This window comes from Rousettus aegyptiacus, unplaced genomic scaffold, assembly GCF_014176215.1.
Source record: "Rousettus aegyptiacus isolate mRouAeg1 unplaced genomic scaffold, mRouAeg1.p scaffold_m13_p_2, whole genome shotgun sequence".
NCBI lineage: Eukaryota > Metazoa > Chordata > Mammalia > Chiroptera > Pteropodidae > Rousettus > Rousettus aegyptiacus.
In genome coordinates, this window is record NW_023416295.1 from 146,956,221 (window position 1) to 146,981,737 (window position 25,517).

At 35.5% G+C, this 25,517-nt stretch overlaps 1 long non-coding RNA gene across 4 annotated transcripts in view; it reads right to left on the minus strand.

Annotated features, from left to right (window-relative positions):
- Positions 1 to 25,517, minus strand: part of LOC107508577 — a 107,588-nt gene that overhangs the window by 41,739 nt on the left and 40,332 nt on the right. The window lies entirely within an intron of this gene.

The window sequence follows — 25,517 nt, forward strand, 5'->3', positions numbered from 1 at the left end:
AAATTCTAAAATAGTCAGTTTGTCTCTTTTAATCACATTAAATGAAATATTTCACTCCTCATTGTGCTCCATTAACCTGTGTAGTTAGAATGTCTTCGGATAGCATATATTATTCTGAAAGAAGCAAAAGAAGTCGAAGACAACCTAGGAAACACAAAGTCCTTTAGTCAGGTTCTGATGTCTAATCCTCTGAGCGCTTGTAAATTCAGTGAAAATTAAAAATCATGTAAAAAATGAAAAAATGTATTTCAAAGCACCCATAACCACCATAATGAATAACTAATATGATGCCCTGAGTAATATGCAAGACAGGAAATGAGGAACAAAGTGGAAAGTTCAATTTAGTGAAACATGAAATACCCTTAAAACTTCTGATTGCCTACTTTAAATTTCTATTTTCTTTTGATCTTAAATCCAATTGTAATTATACTATTCAATTCCCCTCATACAATACAGATTAAAAGCCTTTGGTTAACATCCTAGCTTTATTACTAGAGAGCTAGATGATTTAGCACAAATAATTTGACCATCCTTGACCTCATTTTCTTCATATTTAACTGAGACAGTTGGAATACATAACTCCCAAAGGCATCTCTAAAACACTATGAATGATCAGGTTAATAGCAAAAATGGGATCTAAAAGATGAACTATGCTATAAATATTAATTTAATGTTTTAATATATTTATTCAGTAATAATATTAAATATTTACTGAGCCAAGCACTTTTCTAATACTTCATGTATATAAGCACTTTTAATTCTTCCAACATCTCCATGAGATAAGTACTTTTTTTTCAGGATACATTGGTTTTATGTTCTGACTAAAGATGCTGTAGCATTTATTTTAAGGAGAGATAAGGACTCTTATACTGATTTTATAAATGAGAAAACAAAAGCAGTGTGATCACAAGTCCAGTGGTCAAGCAATGTAGCTGGGATTCAAACCCAGGCCATTTGGCTCAGACCCCATGTGTTGAAGCACTCTGCAATTCTGCTAGTGCGAATTTCAAAACATTCATCCTGATCCAGAGGGGGAAAAAACCATTCCTGGCCATCTTAGCAGTGGGTAATAATTACATTTGTGCAGAATATAGTATCTCCTTAAAAATGCTTTTTCTAGTAGAGAAGAGCATTCTGAAAGGTAAAGTTAACTTTTTCTCCCCCAGAGAACAATGTACAATGTGTTCCTAGCTTCTCCCACCTTTTTAATATTTTCCCTAGTTTTTAAATTACATAGTCTCAGGTGCTGTAGGTGAAATGAATGAATGAATGAATGAATGAATGAATGAATAACAAAGTCTGATTGCTGAGGTTTAAAAATAATGCCGATATATCAATATTTTGTTCTTTGTGTCAAGACATGCAGAAATGCATGTTGCATGATTACCTCAATCCTATAAAGACACCATTAACAGATTTATTTTAAAATATCAGTATTGGTTTCTTAAAATGTAGTTACTATTTCTTCTAATTAAAGCTATCATAAAATATGGAATTAATGGGAAAAAATTGTGCAAACAGTAATTTAGGTATGCCTGTGTGATATGAGTGTGTGTGTGCAGTGTCTGTGTGAATATGAATTACTAAAGATAGTAGAAGTCAGTTAAAGTTATCGCCTATTATCAAAAATTCCTGAAAAAAAAAATAGATCAGAAAGGTTTTAGGTATCTATGTTGGTAAACTTGTACGTACTTACTAAGGCACCAAACGCAAAATACTTAGAACAAATTGATAAACTGGACTTTATCAAAATTAAAAAGTCTATTCCTTGAAAGATTATCTTAATAGAATGAACAGACAAGCACAGGCCAAGAAAAAAGTATTTGCAAATCACATAAAGGACTTATATCTGGATATTAACAATTATTAAAACTCAATAATAAGGATATAATTAACCCAATTAAAAATATGAACCAAATATTTGAACAGAAACTTTGCCAAGTAAGGTATACAGATGGCACATAAAAAGATACTCACAAATACTGTCCTTTAGGGACATGAAGATTAAAACCACAGTAGAATACCAATACATATCTACTAAAATATCTAAGATTTTAAAACCTGACCGCGTTATGTGTTGGCAAGGATGTGGAGCCACTGAAACTCTCATTACAGCTGCTGGGAATGTAAAGTGGCACAACCACTTTGGAAAAAATTAAACGCATCTCTCGTATGATGAAGGCACTCCACTCTTGGGTGTTTACAAAAAAAGAAATAAAAGCATACATCCAAACAAAACATATACACAAATGTTCACAGCATCTTTATGTATAACAGCTAAGAACTGGAGACAACCCAAATGTGCATCAACAGTTAGATGGATGAACAAATTACGGTAAGTACATACAATTGAATACTACTCAACCATCAAATGTAATAAGTGCTATACAACACAACATAAATAAATTTCAAAATAATTATGCTGAGTGAAACAAGCCAAACAAAAAAGTATTCACTGTATGATTCCATATATTAAAATGCCTAGAAAATACAAACTAATCTACAGTGACAGAAAGTAGATCGACACTTGCCTGGGAATAAGAATGGCTGGGACAAGACTGGAGGGATGGATTACAAAAAGGCTTAGAAATTCAAGGAGGTGATGAATATATTCATTATTTTGACTTTATTTATGGCTTCTCACATATGTATATATCAGATTTTATCAAATTGTACTCTGTATTAGTTTTCTATCGCTGCATAACAAATGATCACAAACCTAGTGGTTTAAAACAACATAAATTTAATATTCCACCATTTCCATGCGGCAGGAGTCTAAGTACAGGCTCTCACCAGGCTGAAATCAAGGTGTCAGCCCAGGACTGTGATCTCATTAGAAACTCAAGGCCTTAGAACTCGATGTCTTGTGGTTATAGGACTAAGATCCCCATTCTCTTGCTGGCTGTCAGAGGTTCTCTTAGCTCCTGGAGGCTGACCTCAGGTTCTAGTTCTAGCCACGCAGCCCTTTCACAACATGGAAGCTTAATTCATCAGACCAGAGGACACTCTCCAGTCTGCTCTGATGGAGTCTTATTCAAGATAACCTAATCACAGGAGTGATAATCTGAATGTATATTCAACAAAGCTGGCCTGGCTTCTCTTTAAGCCTCCCAGATTACTGAAAACACACACGCGCCCGCGCACACACACGCACACACACACACCTCTATGTCTGAATTTTCATTGGAAATATGTTGATACAATCTTATTAACTATTTTATATGGATATACATGTATGCATATATGTGTATATGTACATATATATATATGCATACATATATATATATATATATATATATATAGACACCCATACATACATTTCCTCTCTTTTCCATCCCTAGGGTCTTCTGGCTATGTAGCCCTGACAGGACAATCACAAAAGTCAATTATACATAATTTCTTGTGGAGGATGGATATTCAGTTTCCTTTCCACTAAGCCCAGTTGTCCCCCCATATAAAGTGACAATCAGGCTTTGTATTTCTCAGTGATAACACAGTCTCAGCTCTCTACTTCCTGTGAAGAAATTCTTTGGAACAGGAGAAACATTTATAAAACTCCCTAAAACAGTATTTTTCAGGCTTTAGGCAGTCTAATTTAGCAAGAAAAATTTTCTAATTCTGTGATTCAACTGACACATACAATTTATGTTACTAAAGAAAATGCATAATGCCTCAATCTGAAGGTACTGCATGTTGGTTCCTTTGCTGGGTTTCAGAGTTTCTCTAGAAATAATAAGTAGGTGATCTCACACAATTTCACTTATAGGAGGAATTTAACAAACAAAATAAATGAACAAACAGAACAAAAGCAGAGTTACAGACAACAAATGGTTGCCATATGGAAAGGGGGTTGGGGAGGATGAATGAAAAAGGTGAAGGAATTAACAAGTACAAATTGTCATTTATGAAATAGTCATAGGATGTAAAGTACAGCATAAGGAACATAGTAAAAACTTTTATAATAACTATGTATGGTGCCAGGTGGCTACTAAACTAATCAGGGTGATCATTTCATAAGTTATATAACTGTCTATTCACTATGTAGTACGCCTGAAATTAATATAATATTGTATGTCGACTAAGTAAAAAATAACAAAAAATACTTAAAGGGGAAAGAAGATATAAATCAATACTAAAAAAAGAATAATGGGTAGGTGATTTCTCATCCTGTGAAAGCATAGTGAAAGGGAAGATCTATCATAAAGGCAAATTCCTGTGTCACTATCAGAAGATAAAAAGGAATCACGACTCCCCAAATGGAAAGTTTCCAACTTTACCATGTTAAGATCCAGAAACAATTGAGCACTCAGCATTTTAGAATAAGTCAACCCAAATAAAAACAATTTAGTTACACAGGTTTGCCAAACTGCCAGGTGGCTTATGAGTTCCTAATTAATGCCTCGAAAGTCCCCAAGAAAAATTTAAAACACAAATTATTCCTTTGAAATGCCAAGATTCCATGGAACATTATCTTCTATTTCAAAAATGAAGTGTATACCTATTCAAAAGTAAAGTTTCAATCAGCCAGTGCTGAAATTGTAGGAGAGGCTGTGGCTAGTTCTACCTTTAGAAATCTGTGCCATTCCAGAATGTAAGGGCTGTGAAGCCAGATTGGCAGCTCACAGAAATGTGTGATAGAGACAGATATTAGAGGTCTCACTAAAACATAAGCTTTTAGAAAACATTTAAATAATAATAAAGTATGCTCTTTATGAAGTCCCTTTAATGGAACAGAACATGTCAAAGCACTGACTTATCAATTACTTGATTTAATCTTCACTAAATTATTCCAATTAGTAGCATTGCTTCTTGTTCAGTAAAAGAAAGAAACTTAATTTCCTTAGTCCTGTCTGCTTCTACTTCTCCCTCCTCCCATTTCACAAATTAGGTCCAGTTCTGAGTGCACTGAGTAGGGATATGCCCATGGAAGTGTTTTAAAACCCTCTGGTAGTGTAAAAACGAAATGTTCTTTTCCCTCTTAGATTTCCATTAGGAAAATTCCAAACCAAAGGGAGCATGTTTATAGAGCGAACTTCTGGGAACAACAAATGTGGAAGATAAAGCTCGCCTCTTTGCAATTTCAGCTAGAATCAGCTTGCTTTTATCCTGGGGCAGGCTGAGGAAGAGAGAAAAGAAGACTGCTTTGCTGAACGTTGCATGCATGGCAGTACGACATAGGCTTTATCTTAAGGAATCCCCATGTGGGCATTATTATCCCCATTTTATATGTGGCAATAAAGAATATGTCCACATCCACATATCTAGCATGTGAAAGTACATAAATCAAACCCAGATCAATGAGTTATAATTTTAAAGATATTTGTATCTTTGGTCCGTAGGAACATCTTGGGAAGAAGACCTTAGAATTACCCTTTTTGGTTGCAGCTAAAGTCAGATCAACTAACCACTTGAAGCTATTGAAAATGGTCCAGATATTCCTCACTAACTTAAAACACAATGGACCCAAAATCCCACTCATTTCAAGCTATTTTTTTACATCTCTTGAATTTTGAATGTGAATGTTTGGTTTAAAAACAGCCTAATCAAGCCAGGTTTAAAGAAGTATGTCCAAGCAGCCTTTGGTTCAGCATGATTTAAGGTTTGTTTTTAAAATTAATCTTTAGAAAGTAATGAAAAAAAAAGATTAACACAAAAAATTTTGCTTCCCATGCTGAAATATGTACTTGTCAATCCAGGAGAGCTGGACAAAAAAATTATTCTTGGAGACAATATTTGAGAAATTAAAAATGCTGTATTAAGGCAAATTGAGTAAAGAAAGTAAGGATTAAGTGAAATAGAGTCCAGCGTCATATAAAGTCCCACTTCACCTTGGGATAGTCTTACTCTCTCATCCTTAATGGAGTTATGCCTAGGATGTGAGAAAGGTTGCTCCTTGAACTCACCTAAATGCAACCTGTACCAGAAACCCTAAGGAGACTCCTCCCCACTCTCTTCTCTCTCTCTCTCTCTCTCTCTCTCTCTCTCTCTCTCTCTCTCTCTCTCTCTCTCTCTCTCACACACACACACACACACACACAGACACACACACAGAGTTTTACATACATTCTCATGCATACAATAAATAAAATACAATAAAAATAATAATAAAAGATAACCTTTTATTATTTATTAAGGCGTCTATTACCTAATGACATTCAAGCTCCCACATAAGATTATGTTATTTCCTTTGCTTGCTTTGGTGTACATTTTTTCACACTTTTTTCACCAGAGAACTATGACTCTAGCATGCTGAGTTCTCATAAGAAATACAACAGGAAATTTTAGCCATCACTTTTAACTTAGAGCCACTGATTCATTTCTAGAATAACATTAAGCGGGATAATGAGAGAGGAAAAAAGAAGCAAGAGGAAGAAAAAGATAAATGAGTTATCACTGACATCTGGTGGCAAAGATGCAAAAACACAGGAGATACACTCATCGCAAAATAGAAATCGTTTGGGAAATGCGTTGTTTTGCAAAATGTCCAAAAAAAGTGTTTAATTCCCAAATGATTATGTTACTTATTTGACCCATGCCAGTTGCAATTTAAGCTCACAGTTTTTTCCTCATTCTCCAGGAACATAAAGATGTTCCGAGTTTTTAGGCCTAAGGATCACAGAAAAGGCCTAAGGATAACTGCATCTTATTTCACCTCCCTGTGGGACTTTGCCCCCCAAACTCTAATTCCAGAACTAAAAGTTTGACAATATGCTATTAAGAGGGTGTGTCTTTCAAATGGAGACACCTCATCATTTGTTTGTCTCTATCAGGTTTTAGTGGTATGTTTCCTAGGAAGTTGTCAATGTGATATAAAAAAAAAATAGGTAAAATTCAGGATGCTGTTGCATTAACAGTTTAGACTCATAAAGCGACTGGTTATGACTGTAGGGAGATTCCACAGTCACTCCTACCATATCTAAATGTCCTTTTATACCAAACCTCCTTACAACACACCAAGCAACATCATCTCCTTTACACAGCATGCTAAACTCTGTACAGGGAATGAAACTTTCTTTAATTGTACACATGCAAAAGAAATAATTTAAAATATTATTTTTAAAGAATTATCCCTCATCCCAGGAAATGATGAAGATTTTCCTAAATTACTGTTTAAAGGGTAATAATTTTATAAAAGTTGTAAGTAGTGTGTGTGTATGTGCATTCAAAGATAATATTATTTTCTTAAACCACTGCCCCACTGCCATGGGCATTATGTCCTGATAATCCCATGCCTGCCATATCCATAACAAGGGTTACACACCTTAGGGACTACTCATTGGGATTAGAAAAAAAAAAAAAGACAAAATCCTTTAACCTTTAATCAGCAACTCAAATTTTAGGAATCAATCTCAGAGGTATACACTAGCAAAAACAAAAAATGCACTTGTTCAAGATTTTTCACTGCAGCATTATTTATAACATTGAAAGACTAGAAACAACTAAGCTGTCCATCAAAATGGAACTAGTTGCTTAAATAGTGTATCTTTCCACAATGGAGTAGTCCATAGAGGGAAAAAAAAAGGAGTGAGAAATATCTTCATGCATTTCTATGGATTATGCAGAATACATTATTGAGTAAAATCAAAGTAGAGAAAAACTTGTAGAGTATGCTGTTATTTATTGAAAAACAGGATATATCTGTGTGTGCATGCATGTGTGTATGTATCTATATGCATATATGTACTTATATTAAAATATCGATGGAAGGATAAATCACAAAAAGTTTAAAGACTGATTGGATGAGAGGAAATATAGAGTGGATAGAACAGGATAAAAAGCCTGTCTTCTTTAAATATAGCTTATTTTATAAATTTGAGTGAAGAATCATGTGAATATTTTATATACACATAAAATATTTCTATATTAGTTATATGAATATGTACAAATAACTTCGAAGCACAGTAATCTTTTTTTAATCTTTAATGGCATATAATCTAAGGACAAAATACCTTTGGAAAAAACACTTTACCCGTTTCAGTAATCTATATTGTTGCTGGTAGTGTTGATATTATCATTCTGAGACTGTCGAGTGTTTCAAAAAGGATAAAGTAAATGAATAAATGTTTGTGTCATTGACAAGCAGAAATGTCAGTTTGAAAGGGAAAAATATACGATCGTAAGGTTAATAAAATAAAATTAAAGTCTATCTCCTTGAACATAACTTGAAAATATCAGTGTGAACACATGATAAATTTTATCTTAAAAAGGGGAGAAGGGCAGGATTCGAAGGATTCTTTACCTTGTCCTTTGAAAAGGCCTACAAATAATGATCAGCTCAGTATTAAGAGTACCTTAGTGCCCAGATTGTGGTGTCTAAATATTATTTTCTACTACATGAAACCTGGCCTTCTTGGACAAATGACCAATTCCAGATCTGGAGCAAGACATTCACAAATAAACTTGAAGTATCTTGTTGCATCAGAAAGCAAAAAACACTGCCAAGATCATTTCTAAAAGACTCATGGGTCAACTAGAAAATGTTCCCACTTCCCAAAGTTAGACAATTAGAGAATCGATAAGAATAATAAATGCAGTCACATAAAATATGGTTTATAATAATATTCAAGCAAGCAAATAGCAAACTCACTGGCCATCTTTGGAGAATGATAGAAATCAAAATTATTTTGAACACTAGTAAATGAAAAAAGAATCAAACTTCATTTTTATTTTTCTATATAAATTATAATTCAAAGTAAGTGATTAATGAGGCTAGGGTTCTCTACATAGAAATACTCCAGTTATTTAAAAACAAAAAAAAAGGAAGTGGGAAAAAAATGATGTAGATGATAGAGGCTTTGTTCATCCCTCTGGCAACCAAATCAAAGTTGTGACAGAAACACGGAGCAAACAGCCACCTGGGATCTAGACAAACCAGCCACACAACTAGGGAGAAAACTAAGAAATCTAAGAAATCACCCTGCAATGGCAGAAGGTAGTATGGGGCAAGGACGCGGGACTTCCTGGTCCCCAACGGCTGAATGAGGCGGAGGCTGCCACAGTGGCAGCAGCAGCTGCAGCTGCAGAGGCCTTTTAAAGGGACCATGTCCCAGAGCGGACTTTTGCGATGACGGATCTGCTCAGTCTGAGCACCAGTGCCGCTTTGGCTACACAGGGGCACCAGGGATTTACCGGGGGACACTATATGAGAGACCAGAACAGAGATCCAAATATAATGGAGTCAAGCAATCTAACAGATGCAGAGTTCAAAACACTGGTTATAAAGACGCTCAATGAACTTAGGGGAAGTGTAGATGAATTGCAGTGAGGGCCAAGGTGAGACTTACTCTATGCAGAAGTGCCAGCAGTATCCACCATTCCTCTGTTGAGCCCTCCCCCATCCCAGTGTGTGGACAAGTGCCACCATAGCCGAGAGGTCATCAAACTGGATAACAGAGGTCGCTCCACCCAGAGGAGTCTCTGAAACCCTGTCTCCCCCAACTCATGGCCCCGCCCAAGCCATATCCAGGTGTGTTCTCGCTTAGTTAGGAGCTCCTTGCTGGGCAGTGCCTAGCTAGAGCTCCTAACTAAGCGAGGACGCACCTGGAGGCAGCTGGCTTTGGTTTCTGATGTGCCTTTTAAGGCAAGTTTAAGCACCTCATCTGGGGATTATTTGCTCTATCTTAACATGTGGCCCTGGAGGGGCACAGGCTGAGGCTAACCTTGGCCTGCAGCTGAATCCCAATCGGGACTGTGCCACTGGACACCTACCACACAAAGCCACACTAATAAGACCAAGAGACTTAAGAGCTTTGCTTGATACATGGAAACAGACGCGGAAAGGCAGCCAAAATGGGAAGACAAAGAAGCAGAAACCATATGAGAGACCAGAACAGAGATCCAAATATAATGGAGTCAAGCAATCTAACAGATGCAGAGTTCAAAACACTGGTTATAAAGACGCTCAATGAACTTAGGGGAAGTGTAGATGAATTCAGTGAGAACTTCAACAGAGATTTAAAAAACATAAAAATGGAAATGGAAATTATGAAAGGGAACCAGTCAGAAATGAAGAACACATTATCTGAGATGAGAAGTATATTAAATGGAATAAACAAAGTGAATAAAGAAGAGGATCAAATGACCTATATAGAGGATGGGAAAGCCAAGGACACTCAATCAGAATGGCAAGAAAAAGGAAGCCAAGCCTACAATTTAAGGAGCCTATAAGACACTATTAAAGGTAAAATATCCATATCATAGAGGTAACAAAAGAAAAACAAGATGTTGAAGAGCTATTTGAAGAATTATCAATGGAAAACTTCCCTAACCTGGTGAAAGAAATAGACATACCACCCCAGGAAGCTCAGAGAGTCCTGAAAACCAGGAACCCAAAGAGGTCCACACCAAGACACATCATAATTAAAGTGCAAATGGTTAGATACAAAGAGAATCTTAAAAGCAGTTAGTTACCTACAAGGGAGCAGCCATAAGACTGACAGCTGATTTCTCAAAAGGAACTATGCAGGACAGAAAGGCTTGGCACAAAAGTCAATAGGGATGAAAATCCAGGATCTACAATCAAGAATACTTTATCCAGCAAAGCTATCATTTAGAGTAGAAGGACAGATAAAGAGCTTCCCAGACAAAAGTAAGCTAAAGGAATTTATCAGCTCCAAGCCAGTATTACAGGAATTGTTGGAGGGACTTCTTTAGGAAGAAAAAAACATATCAAAAACAAGAATACAGTTAATAATAACTACATTTCTATCAACAAGTACCTCAAATGGAAAAGAATTAAGTTTTCCAACCAAATGATAGAGTGGCTGAATGAATAAGAAAATAAGACTCCTACATATGCTGCTTACAAGAGATTCACTTCAGATTAAAAGACACACAGAGATTAAAAGGAAGGGAATGGAAAAAGATATTGCCTTGATGGACCTAGAGGGTATTGTGCTAAATGAAATGGGTCAGACAGAGAAAGACAAATAGCACATGATTTCATGTACATGTGGGATATAAAGAACAAAATCAACAACAACAATAACAACAAAATCAGAAATAAGCTCATAGATACCGAGACTATTTTGAGGTCTACTAAATGGAAGGGGGGTTGGGAGGATAAAAATAGGCAAAGGGATTAAGAGGTACAAATGGATATTTGCAGAATAGACATGAAGATGTAGAGTGTAGCATGGGAAAGATGGTTAATAATGTTGTAATAAATATGTAAGGGGGAAGAAGGGTATTAGATTTAGTGGAGTAATCACTTTGCAAGTTATGTGCATCTCTGCTCACTATACTATACAACTGAAACTGGTATATTATTGTATGCTAACTATAATTGGAAAAAAACTCATTGAGTTGTACAATGTAAATACAAGCAACTAATTGTCTATTATATTTCAATAAAGACTGGAGAGGGGAGCTGAAAAAAGGAGGAAAAAAAGATTAAAGGAAATACTAGAATAGTGATATTCTAATATCATTCTTTTGCCAACTCTAATGATTTAGATAATGACCATTAATCACAAAAATGAGATTCTAAAATCACAATAGCGAACCAACTAAGCAATAGGTGCCTCTTGAAGTGTGCAAAATCTATCAAGTATTCTTGCCCCCAAATAAGCCCAAATCTCATCAAGACTCTAAATCTAAATACTAATTTACTGAAATAAAAATATATGTAATATTATAACATCGTATAATATTATATAATATATAAAATATATATAATAACACCCCAGAGATGCAATAAAAAAATCCAGTTTCTTCAACAAAAAGTGATGAAGAGAAGCCCTTAGACTAAAAAAAAAAAAAAAAAAAAAAAAAAATTTGCAATACATAAAAGCCCATTGCAGTGTAAGATTCTTTTTTAGAACCTGATTTAAAACAAAAATAAACTTGAAATAAATGGAGACAATAGGAAAAATTTGAACAATAGAATACTTGATACTATTAAGGAATATAGTTAATATTTTAGGTATGATAATAGTATTGTGGTTATATTAAAAAGAATCCCTGTCTTTCAGTGATGCGAAAATATTTATAAATAAAAGTGTGTCTGGATATTGCTATAAAATGACTTGGTGTATTGAAGGAGAGTGAGGAGTACAAAGGAAAAAGGTTTAAATATGAATCGGTAGTTGAAACTGGTGGTGAGTCTATTATAGCTATACGATTCTCTCTAGTTTTGCATACATTTGAAATTTTCTATAATAAAAAGTGAAAACAAAATCCAAATTCTTATCATTGCCCAAGGACTTGTATAACCTGGTCGATGCCCAATTCTCCAGTCTCAGCTCATCACTCTCCCCATACATATCTTGTGCCAGCAACCCTGACCTTATTTCTTCCTGTGAATAAATCAAGCTCTTTGACTAGAGAGAATGGAACAGAAGAAAAATTTGAAGAGATAATGATGGCAAAATGCTCAAAAATTATAGAAGACACTAAACATACACACAAGAAGCTAAAGGAAACAATTTTCTATCTATTTGTCCTTTCTCTACTAATTCTAGCATTCTTAGCCTGTTACGAGCACTCTATTCTATGGATATCTTGCCCCCCAAGGCCAACCTAAATCTATAGTAGACCATCTAGGTGGCTTTCAACTTAGAAAATCTCAGTTCCACTCTGCTATTTGCATACCCTAGTGACCTTAGACACCAGCATTAACAAGCCCCAGGCATGAGTTTATAACACCTGTGGGTGCTATGCAATGACTTTAGAATTAAGATGCACCAGGATGGTGAAGGAATAATAGCTCTTTCTCACTTAATTTCTTGCGGAAATGAGAACAGAGTGTAATGCAGTTATAGAGGTCTTCTAAAGGCATTGTCTTCCCTGATGGTTTTTATTTCAAGGCAACTGATCTGAGGTAGACTGTAAGGGGACGCTGCTTCGCTAACAGATTAAACAGTGGGATATCTCAGATTCTTAAAGGTGAAGAAGTAAGAGTGCATAAAGCAAGAAAAGGATTATTTAAAAATGGAAATGAAGAGAACAACTGTAAATTTGGTTTGTTGTTTGTCCCCAAGGATTCCTTTGGAACACAAAATAAATTCTACTTTTGTATTCTTGGCCAGTTGTAGAAATCTGGCCTTAAAATAAAAAAGATAAGACAAAGGGCACATTGCAACAGGAAGATAGATGAACACAGATAGTTATATAATTTTGCAGCAGCTCCACATACACAGGCAAGAGCTGATAGTTCCAAGATTCAAGAATAGCTCCACGTGGGAAGGAGAAGGTACCTGGCGTGGCAAGGGAAGGGTGCTCCCAGAAAAATGATGAGCCAGGAAATCATTTTCCCTGCTAGAATTAGGTCAGAGAGCCTTAGAATGAGGAAATTTGAGGATTCAGAGATCAACGATGGCCACTATTGTGCTGTTTTTAAAAAGGCAGAGGGAGTTAACACCGTATACTATTCATCTCATTTATCCAAAAAAAAATCACATTCTTTGAACATACATTTTTTTCCAAGCCCTGTGGTAGAGATAGGGAATACAATGCTGAATGAAACAGGAGTGGTTTCTGAAGACAAGAGAGTCTCTTCCTTCTCTTATCATGGAGTCAGCTGTCCAGAGATATTCACTGAGAGGCCAGGCAAAGGATTTGCCTACGCTCACCTCTCCTGGCTTTGTTCCCCAGCAATCCTTCCCCACACGCCCCGTGAGGCATATTTTAAAGGTGACGGAGTTCATAAGAGAAGAGTACACAGGAAAAAAAAGATATGCGATAGGGTCCTCCGGAGACCAGACCACTTTACTAGAATTTGTGATGTACGAAAATGAAAAAAAAAACTAAATCCTCCAAAATTTAGTTCTCTTCACAGGACTAAAGCTAAACGAAACTGCCCCCATCCACTTTACCATTACTACTGTAATCACTTTAATTCAAAGATAGACAAGTCAAGGTTGGCATCATCTGTTTCTATTTTGTCTAAGGTAGAAGATTATTTACATTATGGAAAAAATGGCAGCATCCAAGAATAAATTGAATTAAGTCTGCTTTATTCCATATGTGTGAATTAATGCACATAAAGTAAATTGGCTCACAGAAGCTGAGATGCTTTTCTCTGTGCAAAACTGGCATTAAAATTAAAAGAACTTACACAAAATAGCCCCATTTAACAAAAAAGACACAACATATAGTTATCATGAAATAATCACATTATGAATAATAGAATGTACACAAAACATCATTTTTAAGTTACTATTTTAATTCTTCTGTTATAAAAACGTACTTATGTATATATTTTTCTTTATAAGATAACTATTTTAATTTTTTTTTGATAACTAATACATGTGTTTGGTAAACAAAAAGTGAACAGTGCCAAGGCAGGTCTCTTCCTCACGCCTCGTCACCTAGGCCCCATCCCAGAGGCAGCCACTGACACCAGTTGCTGGAGTGTCTTTGGGACACAGTGCATGGAAGAGTAGTGCTGAAATCAGCATATGTGTTCATGCTGCTGTCTTTCGGGCTATTTAAGACCAACACCTGTTCTAATTGGTCAGTAAGTTTCTCCCTGGGTACATCATGTGCACAGTTATACATGTGTATAAACTTGTTTCCCACATAATTGTATCATTGCTTTGTTTATTTAATTTATTATGTATACTTTTCCATATACACTCATATACTACTACCTTGCCCTTTCCATGGCTGGATGGTATTCCATTATATGGATATGTAATATTTCATTTCACCAGTCCTCTATTGATGCACATCTTGGTTGTGTCTAAATCTTTCCACAATCTTTACACATACTAGAAGTAGAAATGCTGTTTCAAATGATAATCATATTTTGCCCTTTTACTAGGGTTGCCAACTTGCCCTCGAAAGATGTCGAATCGATTTCACCTCTCATCAATAATATGAGCCTACTAGTTCCCTTTGCCATCACCAACTGTATTATCAAAATTCTGAATATTTCACATTCCAAGATTCGAAAAGTGCCATTTCATTGCAGCTTTAATTTTACATTCTCTTTCTATGAGAGTATCTGGCATTTTCAAAGGAATATCGATGAATCAAAATATTGTCATTTTCTATTTCCTTGTATCCATCGAAGAGTTGCTCAGTTTTTATCTGGGCCCTTGCCTAAGAGATAATTTAATGAACCCTCCTTGCTTAGCAGATAAAGCAAACAAGTTAGAGCCAGGTAAAGTGGAATGCCCTAGCTAGAAAATAGGCAATGACTGCAAGCCTGGGGTCTTGTTGCCTGGCTTGTGGCCCAGTGATCTTTACTCTTACACTCATATTTTGTTTTATGTAATCACTGCCAAGGACTAGAGATTAAGTACTGATATAGAAAATGCTTTATTTTAATCCTAACCTTAAATTTACTTTCCGTAATACTTGTATTCCAGAATTTTCTGATTTTCTGATTATTTTATTACAAAGAACTGAATTATAAGGAAAGAAAAGCTTAATTTATTAAAGATATGTCCCTCAGAGTCAAATCAAGAGGAGAATGTTTGGTTTTGGGGATTTTTTTAAAGTGAACTTTAAACCTTTTTTTTTTCTCATTTTACAACTCAGCGTAACTCCACAGCTCTATCAGGATTCACTGTGTTCTACGTTTTGTTGCATCATTAAACAGGCAACACTAAACAACCAAACATTAATCATTTCCTTGTTTCACCCCATGATAGAAAATCTGATATGTCTCTGTGTGAAATCAGGGTGAGAAAATGATTTTAATTATTCAGACTGTTAACACAATCCACTCTCTCAGGAATATGAATAAAATGGAGCGTCTATAGTAAAGCAAGGTTACTTTTCAGTGTCCCGTAATGACGAAAATGAAGATTCCTACATAAAAAAATAGTAAGACTACTTAGGCAGAAATTTAAAGATCCTTTGCATCTGGAGCTGATTACCAAGCATGGTCAGGCTGGTCAAGGAGTCCCAGAACCCATCAGGGAGCAGAACCCCCTCAGTGACTGTAACAGCAAACGTTTCTGAAAGCCTGAATGGTTTTAGTGTGCATTAAGCTTGTAGCCTCCTCTTTGTGCCTGTATTTACCGCAAACAAACGGGTCACCAATAATATCCCTGATCACTGAGCGTTTAATAGACAGGTGATATGAAGTCTACATTGTACATACGGAGAACCTACCTGAGCACACCTAGGCTGCAAAAGTGAAACTGCAGAACTTAAAGGACATTCTTTCTGTTGATAGAGTAAACATCCTCTTGTAGAAACAGAGGAACCATCCTTCACAAACAGGACATGGATAAACATTTTGAATACCCACACCCTGTACTTTCAAGGTTTGTTTTTTTGTTTTTTTTTTTTTGTTTTTTTTTTGTTTTTTTGTCATTGAGATTGGGGTAAGGGATAGGAGTTGCTGTTTAAATACATCACCCTATCATTCTTTTGTATGCACAAAGAACAGAAAACAGAATTCTCCCTTGGGTCAAAAATTGAGTGTTCTCCGGGCATAAAGTGAAGAAAAGTCCTCTTTTTGCCCTAAGCAAAACGTTGCCTGTGTTAGCTGTCTATATCTGATTTCTAGAAAAGATGTTAACTCTGAGGTCCCTACAAAGTACTGACAACAGGCTTTTGCACAGCATGACTGCTTCATAGCTTTTTCCCACGTGCTGCCTAATCAACGCTCCTTTTAATGGCTGCATATACATTGGCTTTGCAGAGGCTATTAAAAAATTAACAATCCAAGGAACCTGGACTAAGATCCCAAATGCATTCCTCGATAAAAGTTGATTTAAACCTCCAAACCATTTTCCTTATATTTATTATTAACATAGTTTCTATGAATAACTATAATTTATTAAATGAATACTATATATTAGTGTTTTATATGTATTAGCTCTAATGTTCAGAATATTCCAATTTATAGATGAGTAAATTGAGGTTTAGAAAGATTGAGCAATTTACCACAAAATTGCTTTAGCCACAAAATTAGCAAGTATTAGATTTTTGATTGAATCAGCTCTGTCTCAGTCCAAAACTCAGCCTCTTAGCAACTCTGACCTCTAATGAGATTTTTTAAACATTCATTTTAATTGTATTAAGAGTGATACTTATTAAACAAAACATAAATTATCAGAAAAATACAAATTGCCAACACTGCTATTACATTTACCTGTTCCCTTAGCTTCTACTTATGATTTACATGATGGGAAGACTAGAAAGAGATGAGTGAGATCAGACTGAATGAAGTACCGAAAATGTTGGATCTATTTTAACATTGCGCACAGCATTTCTAGAAAGCTTCCAGTAGGTGGCAATGTTTGCGAGCATTACTGATAGCCACAACTTAACTGCCTAACTTTAGGTGCCAAACATGTCCTTAAACTGGCCCGTATTTGCGTTTCCAGTTAATTTATTCATTGTTCTTGGAAAGGTTCAGAAACTAAAGCATTCCAATTCACAGATGACTGTTTAATTTAGGGTTCACCCTTCAACTTTCAGATATAAAATATTGGCTTTAATAAATTACAGTAAATTTTGTTAATATTATTTTGAAAATTCTCTGTAAAGTCTTTGAAATTGTTCCAAACACCAATTCTATCTTGGAAATTTTGTGGGCTACACTACAAAGTGGTATTTAAATGGCTATTGTTTTGTATCGTGTCTCATATTCCTAGTGTTGTGGCGCGTTCAAATCTAAGACCCACGGAGCCAATTGCGATTAATTATGAGTCTTTATTAGCTGCCGGAGACTGACTCTCCACCACGCAGGGTCAGAGAATCAGCTCTGAGCCTCCGGAGGAGGCAGTTTATAAAGCCTGAAACTACGTCCTGGTTGGCTTTGATCAAGCAAGCAAGCAGATTGCAAAAGCAGGAGTTGGCTATTTGTTAGCATCTAATACAAAGATACATTGTTTCTGGAGGCTCCTAAATCTTGTAGCAAACGGGGCCTGGTAGACAGTTTTGTTAACTGCATCCTGGTGGTGATGTCGTTTTTTCTTGGGAGCTGGCACCTGAAGATATCACTCCCTGTCTTGTTCTTGGGACTAGCTTACTAGAGAATTTTCCACTTTTACAATAGGTGATGTGTGAAATACAGGGTCAGGCTGTTGACATTGCATGGGAATCATTAAAAATGCTTACACTTTGCATGTTAACAAAAGGAGCTTTCATATTTCCCTACCAGTTAAGGCCTTTTATAAACTGTTCCACGCTCATTTCTTTACAACCCTCGGCAACACTGGTCCTCCACCCAGTCTAACAAATCATTTGCCTTTCTGTGAACATTGCTGTTGTTCCCACCTCCATATTTTACACACATTCTCTCTATGAAAAAATTACTTGTGTCATTCTTTCTCAATCCATGTACATACCTTGCTTCAAGATGCCCTTCAAAAAATTCTCTAGGCATCATTTCTTGCCTAATTCTACATTCCTCTTTGAATCTTTGCTGTGCATTTTCTCAGATCACATGAAACCAATTGTCCATAATTTATGTTTTCATATGTTCATCCTGCAATTTTTCAATTTGATATTTATTCAATACACAGTAAAAACTATTCTGAGATTTTTATATATCCAAAGAGTCATCTGTGGCCAATTCCATTTCTCATATTAAATATCTTTAGAATTTGCATTCCATTCAGAATTGGGATTTCTACCAAAGAGAGGAATTTGTTTGCAAGCCATTTTGAATCAAATGTGCATAATATTCACATCTTTCTTTTTCTTTGTTTGCTATTTTTTTGTATGCAAATTTGTTAGGGTAACATAATGTACATACAGAAGAATAGACAAATCACAGGCACACAGATGATAAATTCTTACAAAGTGAACATACCTGTGCAGCCAAGACCTAGATCTAGAGACTGAATGAAGGTTATCAGAAACAAGAGCACCATCAAGACCTCTGCCAGTCGCCACCCCCATCACCACTACCCAGACTGCTAACACCATAGTCACATATAATTTTTAAAAATGTATAAATCACCTGCCTATTGGTAATATATAGAAGCAGAAAAATATGTAGAATAAACATAACTAACTAGTGATTATACTCCATCTGCATTTATTTATGTGATCCTCACAACCCTAAGAGTTATGTCCTCTCACTTTCCTAATTTTCATTAAGGGAAACTGAACATTTGCATGAAGACATTTTCTTGAAGCTGCATAGATAAATGGCAAAAATGAGATTCAAAATATATTCTCCTACTCTAGAGACCCAGTTCTTAATCACTATGCTCTACATAAAGGAAAAAAAAAAAACATTTCGAAAGTCAATATACTCAATAAAAATCATTGATTCTTGGGGTGCTTTGGAAGAAGAAAGAAATTAAATTGATAAGAAGGTACGTATCATAAATATGGACAAGCAAGGAGGAAAGGAAGAGTTTTACAAAAAAAGAAAGTGTTCATTTATTAAGTTAAAGTTCATTATATTCTCCCTATTCACATATGGCATCTCTTAAGATTCATCCTTTCTATTGTGTTATTTTCTTTATGTCAATTTCATTGCAGGACAAATGGAAACATAATAAACTTGAAATGCTCAGACATAATTAACTGGGAAAATAAAGGAAGAACATAAGAAACAATCAATTTATGAAATGATCATGCTCACTGTTTCTCTCAGGTATTGCATTGGTAGCTCATACACATTCTCAGTTCTCCTCTGCAGGTGCATCATGTCAGGCAGAAAAATCCAATCTTCCATTAGAAGTAGTTTTGTAACTTTTTTTTTTTTAAACTAACAACAAAAAGACTTTTAAAAAAACAGCACTGAAAGAAACTAAGTTTGGTCTAGGCAGGAAGTAAATAAATTTCTGACCTAATTCGTATATTAGTTTTCTTGCAAGATTACCTATTTACTTTTTTTAAAAGGCCAACAGGGTTAGTTTATATAGCCCACACATAACTAGACATGAAATAGTTACATAGAAAGTTCCCAGGCAGCTGGGAGGATTTGTGACTCAGTAAAAATGACAAAGAGATTCTGTGGAACCATAGAGCAATACTTTTTAAACAACTTTAGATTCAAGGGTTTACATAGATTTGTGCAGTGCCTACTAGGTATAAATATAGCATAGTCTGTTCACCCTAGAAGCTCTAATCACCCAATATGGAGCCATTCGAAATTTAATAGCTGGAGACTTCGGGTGGGCGAAAAGGTTTTCACCCCTTGTTGGGGGGTTGCCCAGTGTTTGGGAACTGCTGGAATAAATCTTTGAGAGTTCCTTCAAGTCTTCCAGAGTTATTTGCATTTTAAAAGCTTATAACTAAAGAAGTATTCATGATTGGAGATGTGTGTATGTGTGAGAGAGCGAGAAAGAGAAAAATTGTGAAAGAGATACTTTTTGAAACTGCTGATGAGATATCTGGACTCTCGGGAAAAAAATTCACTCGTGCACAATACACAATTTTATATAAAACTTTAGAGGTTTCTTGGGTTTACTGAAAGGATAGGAAGGCTTACATCAATGGAGAGGATTTTGGACAGTGTAGAAAGGTAAACTAAAACTTCTCAGGAAATATTAAACATCAGGTACAAAGCACGTTCTCTGGTTTAAACAGACACACAGCCCAAGTTCCTGAATTGAGTTAAAGAAGATGATGTGACTAAAATTTTGCGCTTCATGCTCTGACAATTCAGTCACATGTCATTCTGTAGCTTTTAGTCTGTCATTCCACGTCTCAATGTCTTAGCTACGATTTGCCCCTTCCTCTCCTCTCTCTCCTTCTCCTAAGGTTGAGCTGAGGTTTATTCAGCTCAATCCTAGGAGTACAGACAGCCTCCATTTCTCAGGAAGCCTTCCCTGCCTGCCTAAACTCTCTATGCTCACAGGCGAGGCCAGATGCTCCAAACATCCTTGCTCATTAGCACAGCATTTCACGATCTCTAGACACCAAGCAATTTGAGCCCAGGAACTGTGAGTTATTTAACTTTGTGTCCTCAGCTCTTAACACAGTTTCTGGAACTCAAAGTGTTTTTGAATGAATGAATAATGCTTAAAGTTAGATGCCCTTGAACTTGTTTTCAGAAGAATTTGAAACAATATCACTACCTTTGAGCAGCCTTGTTTAAAAAGAACATGTACTCATGAATAAATTATCCCATCTTCTCTATCTCTTTCAGCAAAGCATACTCTGGAAGAAAGTGGGGCAGCTCCTTCTGAGTGAGTTCCTGAGAGGTCAGTTTTTTACGTGAATTTTTACAAAAACCATTTCTCATCTCCTTTCATTAAATTATTTGCATTACTATTGTTTAAATAGACATACTTGTATATGGTAAAAATTGAAAAAAGCTATCAAAATATCCAGGAAAAAGTAAATTTTCTACCCACCCCAGGTACACAAATTCTCTTTCCTAGAGAAACTACAAGTGGCAGTTTTCATAGTCTAGGCATATAAAAGTATTTTCCATTATGTTTCAAGACGTACATTTAAGAGCAAGAATTTGCCTGTGACTAAAATAGTCTCCATTGTTGACAGCTATTGAAAGGAAGGAAAAGCATGCTGCGGAGGCACTTCCTCCTGGACAGGCTGAGTCTGAGTGCCTGTAATCTGGTTCAGGCAATCTACCCAGGAGATGGCTAGAAATAGAGGAACGAGGCTCGGAGAGAGGTCTGAGCAGGAGATAGAGATTAAGGGTAAGAAAAATTTGATGCCATTGGAATGATGTTAATGGTCCAAACAGCATGGATAGAGGGAGGTGAGACTCTGGCATCACACTAAATCCTGGAAAGCACCAATACTAAGGACAGATGCAAAAAAAAAAAAAAAAAGAGCTAATAATTAAACCTAAGAAGGATCAATTAAGGATTGTTTTAGTCAGTTTGGGCTGTTATGACAGAACACCATAAAGTAGGTGGCTTATAAATAAAATAAATTAATTTCTCACAGTTCCAGAGGCTGGGAAGTGTAAGATCAAGGTTCCGACAGAACCACTATCTGATGAGAGCCCACTTTTTGGTTCATGGATGGTTGTCATCTTCTCTCTGTATTCTCAGATGGCAGGAGGGGCAATAGAGCTATCTAGGATGCATTTTATAAAGACACAAATCTCATTTATGAGGGACTCCGTTCTCATTTTATCAGCTCGCAAAGTCCCCAGTTCCAAATATCACATTGGGGATTAGGTTTCGATACATGAATTTTAGAGGGACACAAACATTGAATCTATAACAGAGATGGATTAATAACGGTAAATTTTGAAACATCAAAGTAAGAGCAAATTTTGCACTCTGGACACTTCAACTTACACTGATAAGCACTACAAAGGCCAGCATTGTAGGATACTGAAAAGAGAGGGATTCAAGGTGTTAATAGCACAGTGAGAGATGTAAATTTTACCCATCAAGTATTTACTGAATGGTTACTGGGTGCCAGGAATGTGGGAATGTAACAATGAACAGTACAGATCTTGTTTTGTTCTCCTACAGGTTCATATCTTGGTGCAACTGTAACTCTGAGAGAATGCCCTGAGGTGACCTTTCCTCCTCACCCTAGTGGAACATTCAAAGTAGAGACATCAGTCTCAGGTTTCCCTGAGATGTAAATCATCCTCTTGAGCTTGGAAGAATTTAGAAAGCCCTGTAAAATCTATTGCTCAAAACCTGTGCCTAGAAAGAGAGGTTAGGAATGCAAAAATGAAGTTTGCTGAAACACATCAAAGAAGATGATGAAGGAGGAAAAGGACAAGGTCTTGGAGGAGAGAAAAAAAGCAGCAGGCTTCCATATTTCCGTATAATCTTCATTCATTCATCGATTTAAAAGTGAAAATAAATCATTAAATTATTCTCTACAGTATGCTTTAAATTGTTTCAGGCACTGAGAATTCAGAGATGAAAGATGGGCCTCTAGAAGTTTGCAGTTCACAGATAAATTAAGAGATTCTGCCTGTTGGTGTGAGTAAGTATTGTGTCACAGCATTCTAAGAAGTCCCTTTCAGGTGCACGGGTGCACCAACGCTGTGGCCACATGGATATATGCTCAGGGTGCAAACCAGTAAGAGACCTATTTTGCCCTGTTTGGATTAAGAAAAGATTTCGGGAATTTTAGACCTGAGATTATTAGTTCACTCTTGATTGCAATTAGAGGGCATATCTTACACATACTTTATCTAACTGAGCTTCACTAACAATCCGACGCTATTCTTATCCCTATTTTACAGATGAGAAAGGTTCAGAAGGATTACATTATCTATGCACTTTGATATAACTAATAATGGGAAAGCCTGAATTCAAACCTAGACAATCTGACTGAGAATGTACACTTGTGATTATCACTCTTACTGCCTCCTATTTTTGCCTAGCACCTTGATCAAAGCATTTGGTTTCATGTGCCTTGATACGTGCCTTTTTTTCAGGAGTAGAGTAAAGGAGGTAAGAGAGAGAGTCAAAGGTAAGCTTTCAGACTTTTTAAAGATTTAGAACAGCTTATCACAAAATACATGCTTTGGAAACCTGTATCAGAGTCATTCAGATATTTATTAAATATGTGGACTCTTAAACATGAACCTCTTACCCACTTTAATAAATTTTTTTATATACAATATTTGAAAAATATTGCATTAAAGTGTGACACTTATATTTTTAAATTCCACTACTATAATTTTGAAATGAAGTATGTGGTACACTTTAAAATAAAATTCAAAATCTTTCAAGATGCTTCTAAATATACAATGCCATGAATGTCGGCCTCAATCTTAACCATTTGAAGGACATATTTTATTCTAATATAATAGGAAATTGAGAATTTTCTTCAATGCTTATTTATGGAAAGATGTTCTGGGGCCATAACAGAGTAAATGACACTGCTCTCACAAATGTAAACAACTAGAAAATTAAACAAAATAGGACAAATGACAGTTTTTAGACATTGGAAAACAAGTATGACAAGAACATGATCTCTGAAAAACAGAAAAGAGGATAAGCTTTATAGATGACCTGACTTTTTCCAGGAAGTGTTTTCTTGGACCACAATGTAAGTAGAAAGCATCCAAAAAAAACACTAAAGTCTGACAGAGCTGAAGAGACAAAAGTTGGCATTTAGGAAAATTGAGGCAGCTGGATCATGTGGTACACATAAGATATGATGTCAGCAAAGAATAATTTCCAGGGAAATATAAACTGAATGACTCTCAGAACCAAAATGAGATTTGGTGATATTCAAATTCTGATCAGCTGTTGTGTACAAATCCTGTTGAAGACTCAAGGTCTCAGTACATACCCCAAAAGCGTAACAGCTTGTCGATACATGTAAACCACCACAGAGTAACATTGCTCTAAAGGAGCTTAAAAACAAACCTCAATGGAATCAAGCTGATCCACAAGTAACTTAAATGTCTTTCAAAGAAACTTCAACACTCTTTATAGAATACAACAAAATGTCCACAATCCCCCCCCCCAAAAAAAGAAGTCTACATATGGAAAAAAGCAAGGAAATATGACCTATTATCAAAGAGGAAAAAAACAGTTAATACAAACAGAAAAGAAATGGCAAAGATGGTTAAACTTTACATGCACACACATTCAAAGATGTAAAGGAAAATATGAATATAAACTAGAGAGCTATTGAAACTATAAAAATAACCTAATGGAATTTCTGAAGACAAACATATCATTTCTAAAATTTACTATATACCATAAAGACTTGAAATAAAATTAGAAACTATAGAAAAATTTCACTGAACTAGAAGACATAACTACAAAACTATACAAACTGAAGTATAGAAAGAACAAAAAAATTGACACGTCATACTATATTTATTAAGCAAACTGACATAGATGACTTCAAGTCCTCCTGAGTTTAATTCTTAGAATCACCACTTAGTAGCTTAGCAATGAATTTGACTTCTCTGTGCCTCAAACTCCCAACTTTTAAATAGGGGGAATCGTAGCACCTAGATTAAAGGGTTTTCACAAGGATTAAACATGTTAATATATGTTAATGTAGATAAAGCACCAAATTCACATAGTAATCACTAACTGAATTTTAATAATTGTTATTAAGTTCCAAACTAGTAAGAGAGAGAAAAAAAAAGATCATAGAAAATTATTCCTAAAAGGTGATCTAAGATTTTTAATATTTAAAACTAGAAAATATAATGGCTAAAATTAAAACAATATTATGAATAAATAATTTACTTTTGAAAATGAATAGGCTTTATTAGAGTCATTGTATACTAACAAAATTTCAGCTATGTCTTTTACTTAGGATGTGGAGCTAGAAAGCAGGCACATTGTACTGTTAACAGCAATCACCTCTAAGAACTGGGCAATGGGGGCAGTGAGGGCTTTTGCTGTACATTTTTTATATTTTTTCATTTTTTTCCTAAAATCATGGACTATTTACAGAATAAAATTAAGATAATTAAAATAAGATAACCTGACAGTATGGTATCACTTCATTAACCATAAATTAGCTGATGTTTTCTTCTGCCTCTGACTTTACTGAAATTGTTACCTCATTAGATTATCACCCTTCTTCATTAAATGCTATTAGACAATTGTCTAAAGGTCAATGGCATCAGTACACTATTGACTATACTGCCAAAACTATATTAGACCACTCAAAATGCCCAGTATAGCATCTAGCAGGTCTCAATAAATAATAGTTCTCTTATGTCCTATGCC